The sequence below is a fragment of the Chiloscyllium plagiosum genome, unplaced genomic scaffold (assembly GCF_037043375.1).
Source record: "Chiloscyllium plagiosum isolate Xiang-an unplaced genomic scaffold, Cpla_swu_hap1 HiC_scaffold_35, whole genome shotgun sequence".
Lineage (NCBI taxonomy): Eukaryota > Metazoa > Chordata > Chondrichthyes > Orectolobiformes > Hemiscylliidae > Chiloscyllium > Chiloscyllium plagiosum.
The window spans coordinates 23,840,965-23,855,914 of NW_028270173.1; the positions used below are offsets into that span (position 1 = coordinate 23,840,965).

General features: G+C 44.0%; 1 protein-coding gene across 21 annotated transcripts in view; it reads left to right on the plus strand.

Annotated features, from left to right (window-relative positions):
• The window catches only part of LOC122541389 (ras/Rap GTPase-activating protein SynGAP-like), a 1,066,559-nt gene that overhangs the window by 724,796 nt on the left and 326,813 nt on the right, over positions 1-14,950 (plus strand). The window contains exon 1 of one of the 21 annotated variants that reach the window (XM_087979374.1): positions 126-286. The exons of the other annotated variants lie outside the window; for them this stretch is intronic. The gene's annotated coding sequence lies outside the window, so the exon portion shown is untranslated. Of the gene's footprint in view, positions 1-125; positions 287-14,950 lie in introns of those variants that run through there. 21 annotated transcript variants of the gene reach the window in all.

Here is a 14,950-nt window from a genome sequence, read left to right on the forward strand (position 1 = left end):
AGTCGAGCGCGGAGAGATCGGCTGAGCCGGAGAGTTTCTGCAGCGAAGCAGAAGTGCCGAGCTGCGATGTAAGCTGCGAGTTAGCAAAGTGGCAGGGAGCGAAGGGTGGCAGGGAGGGGGGTGGTGGGGGGGAAGAGAGACAACGGATCCAAAATACAAGCCCAAATGGACTGATCCTAACAGTGGAATACCGAGCGGCTGTGGCATCTTTGCATCGCGGTTGTGTGTAGATTGGGATTTACAAAAACCAAAAAGAAAACCTCTTCCAGTCACCCATCAGTGTACGGTAAGTGCCTCTGATCACTTGCAAACACATTCACAGCATTTTAACAACACTCATCATTGAGCTACTCATTATTGTATTGTCTGCTTGTGTACAGTATAACACCTCACCAGCCACCCCCACCCGTCCTTTGGCTAGTTGTCAGATCAATCTATAATACATTTGCAAAGCTAAGAGGGTAGGGATTTGAGCTTCAGTTTTGCATGTATCTGAGAATAAAGATCGCGCTTCTTTACTTGTCACTAATCTTCATTTATTTTTCGAGGATTTCATTTATGGTTCCTCTCTTTTCTCATGAACTTGAAGTTGGCAAGGGGTTTGGAAACGTTTAGCTCCAGTGGTACTTTTGTGATTTGCAGTGATCTGGCGGTTCATGGAGACATGCTGAAGCACTTGGTTAACAGATTTCTCTGAACTTACAGTGACATAGCAAGAGCAATAACCAACCCCCGCCCAACGCTACACATAATGTCTAATCCTCATATATACTGAGATATTAAGGTATATAGAAGGCAGCATGAGCAGTTAAAGATGTTTTGCAAAACCATTTATTTTTCAACCGACTCTACATCTAAGAAATTTAATTGATTAATATCTTGGGTCATGGACAGTATGTGTTATTAGTCAAATAAAATCAGAGTACTGTAGAATAGAACAGGACATGCTGAACAAACTCAGCAGATCTGGCAGTATGTGGAGAGAGAAACAGAGTTAATGTTTGAGTCCAATATAACTCTTCTGAATGTACTTTATACCTACTAGACTATGATGTTCCCCTCACTATCCACTTTCTCACCCTCTGCTCCTTTTTCTCACTCTCTGCCCTCACCACCTTGAACTCTCTTTTGCTCCTTTCTCCTTCCCTCATTCACACCACTCTTGACCTCTCATCACTTCTCTTTTTCTCTCTCCAAACTGTCATTATGCCTCCTTACCTTTTTAATCTTTCTCCATGCTTTCCTTGTCCCACTTTTCACCTGCTGCTCTTTCCCACTCTCTGTTCCCCTTGCACTTCTCCATCACCATTACTCCTCTCTTTTCAGTGTCCAGTGCTCACCCCTTCCTCCCTCTGCATCGACTTACGCCCTTTGTGCCCCTTCCCTCTCTCCGTCTTTCCTACAGACAGGGCTCCATCAATTTTCTGTCCCACTTTATTCCTTTCCCCCACTGTCGCTTGTAGCCCTCTGTGCCACCCTCAAGACTCTCAGTCCCTATTGCCCCACCGATCTCCATTGCCTTTCTCTGTCCCCCTTTCCACCCTCTTTCTCTCCTCCTTCTCTGCTCCCTTCCCCTGTTTCTGCCCCATCAGTCCTTCTTCTCCCCTTCTGCCCTTTCTCCCTCTTTCCCTCTGCTCATCCTCTGGCCTGATGCCCCTTGTCCCTCCCCCTTTTGCCTCTCTACTACTCTTTGATTTCTGTCTTACTCTCACTTTTTACTCCACTTCTGTTCTTCGCCCTTCGTGCTCTCCACTTCTTCGTGTTCACTTCTTGCTTTCTCTTCCTCTCACCTTGCGACCCCTTCCTTCTTTCCCTCTCCCTTGCCCTGTCCTCTGCCTCCATTTGCTCCATTTTAGCCCCTTCTCAACTTCTCTCTCTCACCACATCCTTACTATTCTCTCTTCCCCCACACTTACCTCCCTCCAACTCTTCAGTCCCACTCCTTCCCTCACATCTGTCCTACACCCATTTCTCCATCTCTATCCTCATCTTTTCTCACTCAAATATCCGGTGCCTCTCTCAACCTGTCTCTTCCCCTCTCGGTCTCTCCTTCTCCCTCACACTTTCTCTCCCGTTCCCCCTCTTGTTCTTTCTTCATCCCTGCCATGCCTCTCCCCATCTTAAATCCCTTCACTCTGTCCTCACCTCCTTTCTGTCGCAGGCTAAAGTGATCAAAAGGCATGAGAAAATAACATGAACAGCGCATTGGGTTGAATGAACAGCCATGTTGGCCCACTACAATGCTAGAGTCAGGTCAAAGGGCCGAATATTCCTAAGTTCAATATTTCCATGTTTCTCTTCCCTGTTTCTCTATTTCACTGACTTGCCTCCCATGAATCCCTTTCTTCTCTATCTTCAGAGTTATTACCTGTTCTTGCACATGTTTATTTCAGTCTACATTCTGGATTACTTAGCTGACATTGGAAGTTACCTGACATAAGGTCAGTGTGTGGTCAAAGGCAGTACCATAATTTGGATGGAGTGCTTTAGGGTTTACAGTGAGTAGTAAACTGGTCGTGCAAAGTGTCCCATGGCATTTTTGCTCTGGGTCAAGTGTGGTCTAGCCAAAAGCAATTTAATATTTGGAACTGCAAATTAAGACAGATCTGAGGGTGTCCAGTGCACTACCACACTCCTTTCTGCAAGATGGCTTACCTGTAATAAACAGAAAGCTCATGTGTGTATGATTCTACTTAAACTGCCCCAAAATGTAAACATGGAGAGCCCCTGCTTGCCTTTTACAGGTGAAGATTAGCTGATTTGTACCTAGTTGCTAGGAAACAAATAGAGTCGTGATTGAAAACCGCATTATTTTTTAACCTCAGTTCTGACGTTATGTAAATATCTTTCAGTAGAATGTTCCATTTTGCAGATTTTCTGTCATTCATTCATGAACATGTCTGGCAAGGCCATCACTTTATAGCCTTTTCCAAATTAATCTCACACAAGTGATGGTGGGCCACTTTTTTCAAGACAACTGAGTAGCTTGCTATCTCATATGATGGTTCACAATCAAAACTACATTGCAATGGATCTGAAGTCACCGGTAGCACTCAGCAGTTATGCAAGGCAGATTCCTTCTCCTGTAACCTGCAAGGCATAAATGAACCAAATGGGGATTTTACAAAAATCTAGGGTTTATGCACACATCACTGACACTACCTTTATATTGCAAATTCTCCTTTAATTTGAGTTTGATTTCTCCAGATACCGCAGTGGGATTTGAATTTGCGTCTCCAGATAATTTGACTGGGTCTTTGGGTTACTAGTCCAACAGAATAACCACAATGCAGAGTAACTTGCTCTGGTCGATGTGCATTAATAACATATTGGCAAAGTTTCTCCTGGTCTCTATTGCAGTGACAGTGGAAACAGTGAGTGTTCTCTCACTGTGTGTGTGTTTGCGTCAGTGACCATTATAAACACAACAGAAGGATTCCATCTCTCTTGCTGTCAGTTTTTAAAAATTTACTCATGGGATGAGAATGTCACTGGCTAGACCTGCATTTATTACTCATCACAGAGGGCAATTGAGAGTCAACTACATTGCTGTGGGTTTGGAGTCACATAGTCCAGAGTGGGTAAGGATGGCAGTTTCCTTCCCTAAAGGATATCGGTGAACCAGATGAGTTTTTTCCCCAGCATTCGGCATTGAATCCATGGTCATCATAAGACTCTTAATTCCAGATTTTTATTGAATTTGAATTCTATCATCTGCCATAGTGGAATTTGAACCCAGATACCCAGAACACTACCTGGTCTTCTGGATTAATATTCCAGTGATAATATGGTCTCTGTCTGTGTCATTATAAACACAGCAGGAAGAGTCCCTCTGGTCTCTGTCTCTCTCTCTCAGTACCATTACAAACACAGCAGGAAGATTCCCTCTGGTCTCACTGTGTGTCAGTTCATTATTCATTTTTGACACTAAACACAGTGCAAAGACTCTATCCAGTACCTATTTTAAAACGCTTAGATCACATATCACTTAATAAATTGCCAGTGGATCTCTTCCCTAGCAGTTTTCAAAAATTGGTATGTCAAACTCACTGTCAGACTCCTGGTATTGACTGGCAGCATGAGGCTAGTATAATTGGAGGAGAGGAGCAGGCACTGCTCTTCTTCCCCCACAGGCCAGAAAAGCAATAATCTCATGACTTAAATTCAACAAGGAAGATAGAACAGTGTAATGTTAGTGGATTGGTAATCTGGAGGTCTGCTTTCGAGGGATTAGTTCAAATTCCACCATGGCAATTGGGGAAAAATTAAATTTCAATCAATTGACTAATTAAATCTGTATTATTAGAAGACTAGTTGTATCCCTAGCTGAACTGTTCCAGTACAGCTATAACATTGCTATCTAATGGCAATATAGAAATTTGCTCAGGTATATCCTGATCACAAAAACGCAGGAAAATTCTAATCCAACCAGTGGTTGGTTTATCGGTCTATTCTCAATCATCAGCAAAGTAATTGAAGATGTTGGAATCTGTACTGAAAATAATAAAGCTGGAGAGCACAGCTGGTGGGGTAGCTTCCGTGGAGAGAGAGCATTCTGATTATTCCGATCACTTAATCTGAACTATCAACATCCTTTCTCCCTGGCACTTTACACTCCACACCCCACCTTTCCCCACCCACCCCCACCCAAATATAGCATAAATGCAGTCCCCTCCACACTTCACGTCAGCTCTGATGAAGAATCATCGAGGTTCAAAACGTTGGCTTGCTCTCTGTTGATGGATGCTGCCTGACCCGCTGTGATCTTCCAGCATTTCAAATAATTGAAGGTGTAATTGACAGCACTATCAAGTGGCACTTACACAGAGATAAACCACTCACCATAGCGTAGTTTTGCTTCAGCCAGAGCCAGTCAGCTCCTGACCTCATTGCAGTCTTCATCCACATATGATAAGAAAAAAGGGAGTTGAAGTGAGAGCAAGTACCTTTGACATCAAAGCTTTATTTAACTGAGTTGTAGCAATCCAAAGTCGATGGAAATCAACAGAAAAACTCTCCATCAGCTGGAATCATACCAAGCACAAAGGAAGATACCTGTTGTCATTGGGGGTAGAATCAGTCATCTCAGCTCTCGAGCATCATTGCAGGAGTTACTTAGGGTAGTATCCGAAGCCCAGTAATCTTCAATTGCTTCATCAATTATCTTCCTAACATCAAAAGGTCAGAAGTGGAGATGTTCATTGATGATTGTACAACGCTCAGCAACATTTGAAACTGCTTAGATGCTGAAGCAGTCCTAACATAGCAAGACAAGGACAACTCCAGGCTTAGATTGATAAGTGGCAATTATCATTCACAACAAAAGAGAGAATTTAAGCAATGCCTCTTGACATGCAATAGTATTAACATCACTGAACTCCCTCATAAAAACACCCTCAGGATTTAACATTGACCAGAAACTTCTTGGCTAAGATTAAGTGTAAGTTCTGAGTTGTGAGTCATCAGAGGATTTCAAGGTCATTGCTAGATGGTTAGTGGATATTGGAGGATCGTCAGTTGAGCTGAGCTGTTACTGGTGGACCTTTATGCTGGCTTCAGCCGAATGCCAATTCAGTGTAGAGCCAACAGAGATAACACCTCAACAAATTTCTGCACCCCAGGCCATGGTTCTAGAACACAGTCAGGGTGACTGTAAAGAAAGTTGAAGAAGGTATGCCAATCGATATCCTAGATTGCTGTTGGTTCCAAGTAGCAGATATGGTTTGTTTACTGGATAGCGTCAAACTCCAGTTTTTGTTTCTTCAACATTATGCTACTTTTTAGAACTGAACTGCTTTAGTCACTATGTATGTATATAAACATAATTTTTTCTGAATAATGTATATTTTTGAAATAAAAAAGCAGATTTCTACTGTCTGCAGGACTTTCTCAACAGTGGATGGATAGTATAGGTTTGATGTGACCTTCTGGAGTGTTAAGCAATGTGAGCGTCTCCTGAAGGCATTTGAAGAGAAAAAAGGTGAGGGTCCCCTCTCCATCCCATCTGCAGCACCACTGTTTGTCCTTCTTGCGCAGAGGAGCTGGCTGGTTACAATCCTATTGATAACTCCCCACGTTCCGGCAGCAGATGTCCTGAACTTACTGGAAATGTATGTCAAGTTGGCTGGAGGCAGCACTGAAGTTTGAGATATGGAACAAGCAGGCAACAGGTGAAGGTGACCCTAAAGGTGGACGCTGGTGGTAATATCCTCCACTCACCATCCAGTTTTCCGAATGGAGGGAGCGGAGGTTATGCAGGACAGCCGAGAGTGTGCCGAACCTGTGGGAGGTCAGAGCGTGTCTCAGCGGACTGTAAGTTGACCCTCTGCTGTAAGAAGGAGAGGCACCTGATCAATGACTGTAAAGACTCCAAGAGCCGCAATCTGTGGGGAACAGGTCTGCCCAAGATGAAAGCTACATATTTTCAGATGGCTGGATGTGGCAACATGAGCCATGGAACCCCAAAGAACAGTAAGGTGCCAGCAGATGCACTGAAATGAGGGTCATCCAGAAGGAAGAAAAGGCCAGCAAGGAGAGAGGGGGGCCGTGTGCAGCAATAAAACAACCAACTTAACCTCCAACTGAGAAACCAGAGTCACAAGAGGAGGCAACGAAGGAGTGGAGGGAGTGGACAGAGGTGAAGAATAACTGGAAAAGAAAATCACATGGGGCCCCCACTGGCCAATGGCAAAATGGTAAGCAGCAGTTGCAAGAAGGTCAAACCAGCAGCTCCTCTGAAGATGTATGAAAAGATGGCCACAGACAGAAATAGAGACAAAGCACCACAGGGAAGAAAGAGAGGAGCAGCCCTGAGCCCAGAAACGCTGATCGGTGTGAGGAGCCCTGTGAAACCTAACCTCCAATCATCAGGAACAAAGGGATGTTCACAGCTACTGCATCACAGTTTTGGACAACCAGGAATAGGAACACTCCAAACAAGGAGCTTAGCATGACAGGATTCAACCTGATTCAGAAACAGACCTTCCTGGCTTCATCCTTGACCTAATTACACTGGATTGGGGCAATGCCCTGAGAGAAACAGAACAGCTACCTTAGCCATGAAAGGGTGCAAGTGTTCATTCACCATGGGAATGCAGGAGCTTGTCCAGTGATAAAAAGGTAAAAATACTGAAATTAGACATTTGATCATCATAAAACATTTTAAAAACGCTTTTGAAAATTTCCAGCATTAATGTGCATAAAATTAAAGCCACTACATGAATATTTTCCATATTGGCTTATTTGGCCAACTCAAAGCGCACGTCCTGCCTCTGCAGGAATGTGGAATACGGCACCTCGGCAGTTCAAGTAAATGGTCGAGCTCATGGGTGCATAAGCTTTTAATGTGGTCGATTGCCTGGCCTGGGTATTCTGCTACAAGGATGCAACTTCACACTCTCCAAAGAGCTGGTAGGTGGTCCTCCTTGTAGCAGATGTTATGTACAGAAACACTCCCCTGAGTCTAAATAACGCGGATGCCCTCGCAGTGAAGTGTAAGTGGCTAGCCGTTCTGCCACAGCTCCCACTGCTGATAGTGGTGCACAAGCCAGTCATTCCGACTTGAGTCTTCCAACTACATCATCCATGCAGCTGTATAATCCAGAGAGACTGACAGCAAATTCTTCTCTGACCACTACCTCCTGCTGGCCAACTGTACCTACAGGACAACAAGCAGGCTTGCAAAAGAATGTGAAAGCTGAATGTAAAACTGTTGACCTCAGAACATGTTGAGGAACTCAAAAATAATTACACAAATTGGAGAACCATGAAGCCCTCTTTGAGTCTCCAGCAGACTGGTGGGACACAGTCAAGGGGAACATCAAGAAGCTCTACATCCACAAAGGTGAGAAGGCGAGAGAGAGTAAAAGAGAGCACAACCTCCTCTTGCTGCAGACGACGGAAGTTGATATCACGGAGAATCTCCAGGAAGTGAAGAGCCAGAGAGCCTTACTCTTTGCCTTTGAGGATTCTAAGATAATCTTCCAGTCCAGGGTTGCTCTGTGGAGCAAGATGAGATGTGCTTCTGTTTCTTCTTCCATAAGGTACACAGGGAAAGCTCTGTGCTCAGCATCCTAAAGGAAGACAATGGCTCAGTAACATCATATCAGTCTGACATCCTGAGGATCAGCAAATCCCTTTATATCAGGCTCTATGACACAAGCCCATAGACAGTGCGGCCTCTCACTCATTCCTGTCCTCTATCACAGAGGTCTTAGACAACAGCACACAGGAGAGGCTGCACCAGCTGTTATCTCTCAATGAGCTGACCAAAGCCTTCGAGTTCTTTGAGAAGAATAAACCCTCTGGAAGCAACAGCTTACCTGCCGAGTTATATTCAGTTCTGTGGGACCTGATTGGCCAGAACGTGGAAGATAAATATGACAGTATGCTTCTGGTGGGTAGTATATGGAATCCATGAGGAAAGTAGAATGTAGAGAGGGAGGAAATTAGAAATTGGTGACCAATTTCACTGTTGAATGTGGATTATAAATTCCTGTCTAAAGTCATTGCCAATCGGACCAGGTCGTCTATGAGATCAGTGATTTACCCTGACCAAACCTATGCTGCACTGGGCAGGATGATCACTGTGAACCAAATGCTGCTCAGGGATATGATCAGAAAGGAGAAAGTGAGGACTTGCTGGAAAAGCGCAGCAGATCAGGCAGCATCCAAGGAGCAGGAGAATCGACTTTTCGGGCATAAGCCCCTCTTCAGGAATGAGGAGGGTGTGCCAAGCAGGCTAAGATAAAAGGTAGGGAGGAGGGACTTGGGGGAGGGGCATTGGGATAGGTGGAAGGAGGTTAAGGTGAGGGTGATAGGCCGGAGTGGGGGTGGGGGCAGAGAGGTCGGGAAGAAGATTGCAGGTCAAGAAGGTGGTGCTGAGTCCGAGGGTTGGGACTGAGATAAGGTAGGGGGAGGGGAAATGAGGAAGCTGGAGAAATCTGTATTCATACCTTGTGGTTGGAGTGTTCCTAGGCGGAAGATGAGGCACTCTTCCTCCAGGCGTCGTGTTGCCATGATCTGGCAATGGAGGAGGCCAAGGTCAGTAATGGCACACTTTCCCACCCAATTCTTGTCTAATGTTGTGTAGAATGAGCAGAGGGAATGCAACCATACCAGACCTCTTCCCATCTTGCTTTTGACCAATTTAAACTTGACAAATGACCATAATCATAAGACCAAAAGAAACAGGAATGGGAGGAGAGTGTTAGGCCCCTTGAGATGCTCTCCCATTCAATAGGATCATGACTACCCATACAAATGCAGAGTCAAAATGTGATGTGTCTGGCATAGCATCTGGATCTGTGTCAACGTTATCTCTGATCTGTGCAGCCACAGAGAATCTACACATATCATTTGGCGAACAGGCATGGTTGTTTTTCATTCTGGAGTTGCTGCCACACACAGATTGCACCAACAGGAAAAATGTAGTCAGAACCTACATCTGTGTGTAGGCATATGGTTTATGTGAGTGTATATGTAAATGTGCACATGCTCTCTCTGTGTGTGTGTGTATGTGTCATTAGCCAGGTGTCTGCATTAAACTCACCTTTGGCACGGCGGACCTATTAAAAATTAGTGGCTAAAGTCTTTCTATGTACTTCAATGCAGCTTTACAGGAGCTGTTTTTCACAGTTACTGTCTAACCCCATGCACACCATCTATGTTTTCAAACAGAAGCCTTTCATACCATGCACCACTAATTTCAGCAATCAATGATGTTAGTAACTCATCAAAGGCTCCTTTTGACAGCACATTTCATACCCATAATCTCTACCATCAAGAAGGACAAGAGCAGCATGGGCATGGGAGCACTATCACCTCCAAATTCCCCTCCCAGCCATACAATATTCTGATTTGAACTGTATTGCTGTTCATTTATTGTCCCTGGGTCAAGATCCTGGAAGTCCCTTCCTAACAGCACTACATCTCAAGGACTCCAGGAGTTAAAGAAGATGACTCACTGCCATCTTCTCAAAAAGTAGTTAAAAATGGATAAAACTATTGGCCTCACTAGTAACACCCATATCCTACAAATTAGTTTTTAGAAACCCCAAGATCAGTGGGTTCAACGCTATGACGCAGAGTTGGCAGCAGAGGAGGGCATGAAGGCAAGAATGAACTTGTCTCGAGGCCCACGAACAAGTCAAGGCAAGTGGGCATGAACTTGATCAAGGGGGCCTGTTTTGTGAATGACACACAACAAAGATGGTGCGGACTGTTGAATATCTTTGGCAATGATAAGGACAGGTCAGAGACTTGAGAAAAACAATATGCAAAGACCTGAAGAGTTACAGTGATGTCATTCCCTGCCCAATCCCATGTCCGAATATACATCAACTTGTCATCCATCTCAAGGAATTTTGGGTTTAAAGATACACATAGCCCCTTTGACTTTACTCATCATGTTGCTTTTATTTCATATGCTCCATCACACCTGATCTTGTCTCAATTTTTTACTTTAATTCAGTTTTTGTCTTTCCCATTCCTTTCCCCTTCCTTTACCCCATGCCCTTCCATTCGGTCTAAGATCAATACCTCACCCTGTGTATTCATCCCTCCACCATCCTGTGATCCCTTTCATTACCTTCAATCATGCTTCTCACCTTTTCCATTCTTTTTTAATTTCCTTTGTCCCTTGTGTCCTATCTTTTTAATACGCATTGGTTGTTAAAGAAGAATTTCTCCTGCCTAAATTTTGTTCTCCTCACCTGAAGTATCAAATTCCTAGCACAAAGTAGTTGGAGAGAGTGGTGGAGTGGAAGTAGCGGCAGATTCTGCTGCCCTGTCTAAAGATCTTTGCTTTCAAGCTCAGCATTTGAATCATACAGGTTAGCACCTGAGTGAAAATAAGGACAGACAGGTATGAGCTGGCAGTTCAACCACGTGGTGCATTCAGACAAGTTGAGGCTCTTCATCGGATGTTGGATAGTAATCAGCTGCAGGAAGTTTGGCTTTGCTTTTGTTTATTTTCCTCCACACCTCTTAGCCTTGGGCACAGTGCATATTATACAACCTCACTCCCTGTGAGATCAGCAAGGACCTTGAATTGAACCAGCGATTGGATATTTCCTGGTCTGTGCAGTGCAGAAACACTGTTGGGTGAGAAACTTCACAGAGTGACTCTGTAGAGTCACCCATTAGGGTATGTAAGCCTAATGACATGGTTTTGATGTCTACCTAGAGCAGTCTTATTTGTGTTGTGAGAAGGATACAATTTTTGAATTCTACCTTGTAAAGTATGTCACCTGTTCTGGGAGCTTACTCTGGGAGTGTTTGATGGGACAGTGTACAGGGAGCTTTTCTCTGTATCTAAACCTGTATTGTCCCTGCCCTGACAGTGACTTTTGAGACAGATGAAGAGAGCTTTACTTAGAGTTTAGAAGAGTAGAGGAAGCTGTACTCTGTATCTGACCCTATGTTGTTCCTGTCCTGAGAGTGTTTGATGGGGAACGTGTCAAAGGAACTTTGATTTCAGTTTAAATGACGAGAGAGAACTTTACGCTTTGCCTAATTTGTGCTGTCGCTGTCCTGGGAGTGTTTGATGGGGTCAGTGCCAGGAGTGCTTTAGTTTCAGTTTACTTTTAGTTCAAAAGCACGGAGGAGCTTTTCTTTCTGTTTACTTTTATGTTAAAAGAGTAGAGAAAATTTTACTTTCAGTTCAAAAGAGTAGAGAGAACTTTACTCTTTAGCTAATCTGTGCTGTGAGTGCCCTGGGACAGTGACGTGTGAGCTTTACTCTTTATCTAATTCTATGCTGTACCTGAAGTGGGAGTGTTTAATATGGAGATGGCAGTTCAGGATTTAACAAAACTGTTGGTACTGAAACTTGGATGTCAAATTATAGTTAACCTGCCATTTTGCAGCAGTGTTTTATGACAAACAATCCAAAGTGTTTGGCATTTAGAGCTCTTTGTTCCCCTGTCTCTGAACAAGTTACAAATCTTGTTTTCTGACCCAGAGTCTACAAAGAAGCTGCAGGTGGTTGAAGATTAATTTGTAAAAGAGACAGGTTTCATGATATTGTTATGCTTTTGATGTGTAGAATTGTCAGATCTGTAAAGTCTACCTATATGGAACTGCAATAGCCGTGCTGAGAATAGAACTAGAATTGTACAGGTGCTGACCTGATAAAGACAGCAGGTTTGTTAAGAAAGGGATTGAAAGGTTATTGGGCTGGCAGGAGTGAGAAGTAATCAGAGCAGCCCTGATCGTACTGAATGGCAGAGCAAGATCGTGGCACCAAATAGCCTAATCCTGCTCCTAATTGCTATGTCCTTGCGTAAAGGACATTAGTGAATGAGATGAGTCTTTACAACAAGTGATGATAGTTACAAAGTCAACATTACTGAGGCTAGCTTTCACTTCACAATTTAATGAATTGGCTCAACTCCACAGGTTTTCATGGGCTTCAACCCTGTGCCCCCAGAGCATTAACCTGAGGTCCCAGATTGCTTGTCCAATGACATTATCACTAAGCTATCTTCACCCCAGGAGAGGCACAATACACTAGCATCCTATGTATGGTTGCTGTGATGGGCATTTCATCGCTAACTAAGACCCCCCCCCCCCCCCCCCCCCCCCCCACCATTACCCAGCCCGATGAATTGATAATGAGAGATTTTTAAAGTTCTTTCACAGGACATGGACTGTTGGCTAGGCCAATATTGCCCTTGTCCTTCCAGATAACCTTCTGAAGGAGAGGTACTGTCATAGTGGTAATGTAACTGGACTAGTATACAGAACCCTAGGCTCATGCTGTGGGGACACTGGTTCAATTCCGCTGGTGAAATTTATTTGAATTGTTTTTAAAAACTGGAAGTAAAAGACACACTAATGGTGACCATGTAACTTTGTTGACTGTCGTAAAAACCCATCTGGTTCAATAATACCGTTTACTGTCATCCTTACCTGGTCTGGATTACATGTCACTCCAGAGCCATAGCACCTTAACTATCTTCTGAAATGGGCTAGCAAGCCACACAATTCAAGGGTAAATGCTGACTTTGCCAGTGCAGCTAAATCACATGGAGGAATAAAAAGAATGTTTGGAAGATGCTCTGGCAAGAACTATGGTGAGGTGCTGCGGTTCATCTTGCAGGTAGTACACACAGCTGCCACTGTGCATCAGTGATGGACAGATGATTAACCCTCAGAATACCTGGGGCATTTTGTCCAGACTCACCTAGGTTAAATTGAGACTTAAAGGGCTACCACGAATTGCCTCAATTATGAATCCATTTCCCCAGCATAGAAAACTGCAGAGAAAATTCAGAACTGGAGAGGAAGAGAAATAGGGAGAGGAAGAATGACAGGGGAGAATACAGTAATAGTGTATGGGAGGTGCTGCAAAACACATTCCAGCATTCAGCTTACTGCTTCATCACTAGGCTGGTTCCGGGTTGATGCTGCCCTCTTTAAATCTGTTCCAGTCTGAGTGATGCGGAAATATACCTACCTGGGAATTGCCTGCTGCTATCTCTCTCATATCTATCTCTTGCTGACTGTCTGCTTAACTTTCCATCTGGTGCCCTCTTTCATTCTGACTCCCATTGCCAGTTACCACCTTGCATCTGGCAGGATTTCGAATGATATCAAGTAGACTTCCAGTGACCTGTGTGATTGTGGTTAAAAGGCCCTTGGGTTGGGCATCTGTTGCATGTGCTCGAAAATGGTGAACACAGCAAAAGTTCAGCACTGACAGAATCATGGCTGCTTAGTCCCAGACCTATATTTTAAGATTGACAATGTGAGCTCTCATAATGATACAACCTCACTCTATATCTTTGTATCTTTGAAGCAGCAGTTTTGGGTCTGGATTCAAAATGATTGGCAGCTTCCTGCCTGTTAATGTCTAACAAGATTTGGTGCTGTGTTGGCATTGCCAGCGTTAGGTGCTGGGTATCAGTGTTTGGCTGAGTTGGGTGCTGGGCAGGCCTCAGAATTCATGAGGCCAGCAGGTGAATTCACCCCTGAAATCACCAAATCTTTTCAGAGAATTCAATCATGAGGGTAGCCAATCAAGAGAATAGTTACTCCTGTAAATAAATGAAACAATTGTTGAGGAACTGCTCATCCAAATACAGCCTGGTGTGAGAGAAATATTCTGTGAGGAGGTGGAGGTGCATTCAGCAGTTAGGAAAACAAATTATGGGGCAGTTGAAATATGAGACATAGCTGCCTTTAGCCAGGGGCCAGGATTTTTGCCATGGTCTGTGCTTTTTGCTGAGGGGCAGAGCTTTTGCTGAAGGTCAGGGCTTTTGCCTAAGGCATGGCCTATAGCCTCCAGCAGAGGCCAAAGCTATCTGCCATGGAGGAGGTAGAAGAGGGGCAAGATGGAGCAGAGGAAGAAGGAAGCAGCAAAACGAATACAAATAGAAAGTGCTATCGAAACTCAGCAGGTCTACTAGCATTTGTAGAGAGTGGAAAGCAGAGTTCATGTTTCAAGTCCAATATGGCTCCAAAAAAAGAGTCGCTGATCTCGCAATGTTAACTCTGTTTTTCTCTCTCATAGAAGCTGCCAGCCTAGCTAAGTTTCTACAAAATTTTCTTTTGTAATTTCAGATCGTTACTTTAGCTTAAGCTTCATGAGGAGATGGTAATGGAGGAGAAGAAGACAGCAAGAGGGCTGGATGAGGAGGAGACTGAAATGAGAAGGAAGGTGTCAGTAGGTGGCTACAAGGAGATCATTGCAAGAAGAATCGGGGTTGTAGGACTCTAAAAGAGGGAAAAGGAAGCTGCAAAAGGGTGGTTGAAGAGGAAGAGGGTGAGATGAGTGGCAGAAAGAGGTGACTGCAAGAGTGATAGAGAGGTTAGGGGAAGAGGAAGGCTGCAAAGAAGGAAAGAGTTTGAACTCGATAAATAAATACTCAACTAACTTGGAGTTGGAAAAACTTAAAATCACTGAGTTAATGAGCTCCTTGAAAATGGATGTGAGATGCCAACTTTA